Source organism: Pseudorasbora parva, chromosome 1, assembly GCF_024679245.1.
Source record: "Pseudorasbora parva isolate DD20220531a chromosome 1, ASM2467924v1, whole genome shotgun sequence".
Taxonomy (NCBI): domain Eukaryota; kingdom Metazoa; phylum Chordata; class Actinopteri; order Cypriniformes; family Gobionidae; genus Pseudorasbora; species Pseudorasbora parva.
In genome coordinates this window covers 17,732,057-17,736,799 of record NC_090172.1, presented here as the reverse complement: position 1 = coordinate 17,736,799, position 4,743 = coordinate 17,732,057, and the positions used below count along the sequence as shown (strand labels likewise).

The 4,743-nt window shown below is 40.0% G+C and overlaps 1 long non-coding RNA gene across 1 annotated transcript; it reads right to left on the bottom strand.

The window, feature by feature from the left end:
• Nucleotides 1–2,846: 2,846 nt before the first annotated feature.
• On the bottom strand, nt 2,847–3,694 carry LOC137083356 (uncharacterized). Its single transcript, XR_010906484.1, has 4 exons — nt 3,655–3,694; nt 3,527–3,576; nt 3,309–3,451; nt 2,847–3,210 (listed from the first exon to the last, which is right to left on the bottom strand). It is a non-coding gene; the product is annotated as an uncharacterized lncRNA (long non-coding RNA).
• Nucleotides 3,695–4,743: the final 1,049 nt, after the last annotated feature.

Sequence of the window (4,743 nt, the reverse complement as noted above, 5' to 3'; positions counted from 1 at the left end):
TTTAAACCTCGCTGCCCCATTGGTTTTTCCAAAAAGTAGTGTCATTGAAAAAGTTTTGAACGTTTTTGCATACAAAACAACGCTTTGTGCTTTACGTTATCATGCAATCCCCTGGCATTGAGAGAGACAATTGAAATGGACATGAAAAAGAACAAACGAAAATTGAACAAGATTTTCAGTTGTGGAACCCTCTAGGGATAAAATTGTATCAGTAGCTGACTAGTAGACAGGTAAATCCAATCTTCGGCATAAACACAGTCAATCAAAATTAGTGAGCTCTTATAAAATGAACGATTGCACCCACTAAAACAGATTTACCATGCTTAAGGTGGATAGATTTCAGACCCATCAACGAAGGCATGGCCTCCCACGAAATGAGCCCTCTTTCCCTCCTTTCAAGCTTTGTCAACAGCGGGCCAAAGCAACTGTCTTCTTTCCTGATCAGATGCGATGCATCAGATGTGAAGCGGAGATGATTGGCTTGAAGAAACTCCGACGTCCTCGCTGCCTTCCATACTCCGTCCCTTGCCACACGCGAAGAAAATTGAATAATGATGGGTCGCGGTCGTGAACTATTCTGGAGCTTTCTTCCAACACGGTGAACAGTATCTATTTTGTCTGCTAGGCAGTTTCCTCCCTCAGGGAACGACGCTTCACAGATGCGGATGGACTCTGCTCTTACATTCTTTGTTTCTTTCTCACTAACACAGTGTAAACGAAGATTCCAACGACGGGAGTATCTTTCCAAGTCAGTGAGACGTTGTTCACAGAATCCCATCTTCTTCTATTCAGTGTTCAATCTTGTCTCAACTTGACTGACTTTGCCTTTGATGTCATTTAATTCAGCACATATGAAGTCCACCGTTTTCTTTAAACCTTTAATTTAAGGCATTTTCACTCAGCATTTTCTCTATGGTGTCAGAGCGAGTGTTTATCAGATTAGGGAGCGTTGAAACAACTGAAGAGCTATCATCATCTGACTTGCCCTTTTTGGATGGAGGTTTAGCTGGACTATCTGGAAGCGGTCTTATGGCCCCAGTGGTTTCTTCCACAGACGCATAGTTGTGATAGTGCATCTTGTCAGACTGTCGCGAAACACGCGAGATATCTTTCCTTTTGTCAGCGGTCGACTTCATATTCTTAGCCTTGGAGAAGGCACAATGATAGATGTGGGTAATTTTGTGCGAAAGTAGCTTCAAGGAATGATTTACATGCTGTTATAAAAGTTAAGTTAGCAGGGCGCCATCTTGGACTTCCCCCTTGACAAGTTTTTTGCCAGGTTGCTTTTTTAATTATATAATGTCATTACGTTGTCTTGACGCCAGCCAATCGCTGCATTGCTGATCGTGGTTTCCAGTATCGATGCATCTGCCCTCTTCAGGGAACACAGGCACGAGCAGTGATCTCACATAATTTAATCCAGATATATTAATCCAATCTGCAAATTCGTTTGAAGAACCAAATTAGCCAGAGGTCAGTTATCAGGATTAAAACATCTGGGATCTGTCAAATCATCTTGGATGTATTAAGCGAGGTACGAAGAACGGGCCCCTGATATTTGTATTAAACATTTTGAAAACTATTCTGTCCTTTTTCATTGTCAATAAATTTATTCTATGTAATTTACATGTTAATGCCAAAATTATTAATATTCAAAGTAACTTAGGCCTATAGCTAGTTGACTGTCATTTTCCTCCACTGTGATGGTCTCAGAGGTCCATTTAAAGCACAGATACAAAGGTCCGAGATACTGTTGTGGAGAAGTTTAAAGCCGGGTTTGGATACAAAAAGAAGTGTTTAAACACCCCAAGGAGCACTGTGCAAGCAATAAATATTGAAATGGAAGGAGTTTCAGACCACTGCAAATCTACCAAGACATGGCTGTCTCTCTAAACTTTCAGCTCATACAAGGAGAAGACTGATCAGAGATGCAGCCAAGAGGCCCATGATCCCTCTGGATGAACTGCAGAGATCTACAGCTGAGGTGGGAGACTCTGTCCATATGGAAGAGTGGCAAGAAGAAAGCCATTTCTTAAAGATATCCAAGTGTAGTTTAAAGCTTGCCACAAGCCACCTGGGAGACACACCAAACATGTGGAAGAATGTGCTGAAACCAAAATTAAACTTTTTTGCAAAAATGCAAAACGTTATGTTTGGCGTAAAAGCAACACAAGCTCATCACCCTGATCACTGTCAAACATGGTGGTGGCAGCATCATGGTTTGGGCCTGCTTTTCTTCAACAGGGACAGGGAAGATGGTTAAAATTAACAGGAAGATGGATAGAGCCAAATACTGGACTATTCTGGAAGAAAACTCGATGGAGTTGTAGCATGTGTCTCGATTGTAATGACTATGCCACCCCGTGTTAATGGGGAAAACCTTCGAAATAAAGCACGCAAGTGCGTTCCACTAAGAGAGGCAAGAGGCATGGGTTCCGTACAAAATATAATTTATTTCTTTCTAAGAAAGTTGGCCAACAATTATTTTAAACTAGAAGGACAAGTGTCATGGACTGAAAGTAAGGAAACAGAGGAAATTAAGTCACAATAAATCTTGACGGTCTGAGGCTTCCTCTGGAGAGCAGGCTCGTGTAACCGCAACAGGCATAGAATGGAAACCACGCCAATCAGAATCACACCCACCAAGTTCACTGTAAAGACGCAAAACTAGTGACACTGCAATAAAGGACACAGCAAGAATGACACCCTTTGGTGATGTAAAGCCTGTAATGCCGTAAAGAACCTGCCCGCTCCAGGAAGCCCACAGCTCCTAAAGAAGAAAATACAAAAGTAAAATTAATAAATTATACAATTGTAAAGGAAACAATTTACAAAATCAAATGACCAAAAGAAAGGAAGCAACAAGTTACAATACACTCAGAATAAACCAAGTATAAATACTGACAACTCGCATTAAAGAAAGAAAACTACGAATGCATGTAAGTGTACAAGAAATAAAATCACCAAACCGTATGTACCAAACCGTTGCAGTTAAACTCAGAATAACTCATACAAACAAGTCTGCAAAGAAAACAAAGAATATTAACACTAAACATAAATACATAAAACATCCAGCCCACTTAATGTTAAGTATGCTTGACACAGATGTACCCGGACGCCAAAAGCAGCAGCGCGGCTCAGAGCAAAAGGTGAAGAAAAAGATTGTTGAGGGGAAACATCAAGAAACCTGCTCAACGTCCAAAAACAGACCTTGGACACATAAAACAGAAAAGTTACAAACAATTAAAAGATCATGCATTGGTTTACCAATCCCATGAAGCAATGATTTTATCCAGCAGTTCACCCACTCAATGATCCAGTGAAGTAATACTTTGACGGCATCTAAAAAAAGTCACTCAATATCCTTGTTAAACAGCAACAGCTGGCACTCCAATCAGGGTTACGGTTAGCAGCAATGCCATACCAATGGGCGCCCTGAAGGCACACCGCACTGAAACAAATGGCTATAACTGAAGTCAATGAAGCCAGACTTCCCACAACGTCCCAAACACAGCTTTAAACTTACCTGGAAGTAAGCAGGACATCGCACACACAAATTTACAATTACTCATCACCCTAAACAAATGAAAATTGCAAATGTCACTGGAAAGCACTAGACTCAAACAGGTAAACTGCAAAGCCAAAACCACATACCTCCATAGTCTGTGACAACACAAAAGGGGCAGGGTTGACCATGATGCACTCCAGGAGGCATGGGCCACAAGTTTATATATGCCAATGGGGCAATAACTGATTGGCCACATCTTAACCAAAAGTGACACTTTAACCAGTCACATGATCTCACTGCAGAGTCTACAAAAGACCGGGATGGAGATTTGTCTTCCAACAAGACAATAAACCAAAACATAAAGCAAACTCTACAATGGAATGGTTCAAAAATAAACATATCCAGGTGTTAGAATGGCCAAGTCAAAGTCCAGACCTGAATCCAATCGAGAATCTGTGGAAAGCACTGGAAACTGCTGTTCACAAACGCTCTATATCCAACCTCACTGAGCTCGCGAGCTGTTCTGCAAGGAGGAATGGGCAAAAATGTCAGTCTCTCGATGTGCAAAACTGATAGAGACATACCCCAAGCGACTTACAGCTGTAATCGCAGCAAAAGGTGGCACTACAAAGTATTAACTTAAGTTGGCCGAATAATTTTGCACGCCCAATTTTTCAGTTTTTGATTTGTTAAAAAAGTTTGAAATATCCAATAAATTTCGTTCCACTTCATGATTCTGTCCCACTTGTTGTTGATTCTTCACAAAAAATTACAGTTTTATATCTTTATGTTTGAAGCCTGAAATGTGGCAAAAGTTCGCAAAGTTCAAGGGGGCCGAATACTTTCGCAAGGCACTGTATATATATACAGTGCCCTCCACAATTATTGGCACCCCTGTTTAAAATGTGGTTGCGGACTTCTAAAAATTATCCTTTTTATATTTTTTTATTTTTATTATAAAGATCTTGCACATTTGTCGGTTTACATTGGAGGCAAACTTTCCTGGCATTTATCTGGAAAAGGCACTAGCATAATTACTCAAAAACAGGAATACAGTGTGAACTAGACTTGTTAATTATGCACTTTTCCAAATATATAATTTAGTCCAGGAACAAAAGAGGATTAGTATTAGGTATTGCCTCTTATACATGTTGACCTTTTGTATAAGCATGTAGACAAAATCACAAGAAATATATATAAAAAAAAATAATAATAATTAAAACAAACAAACAAAA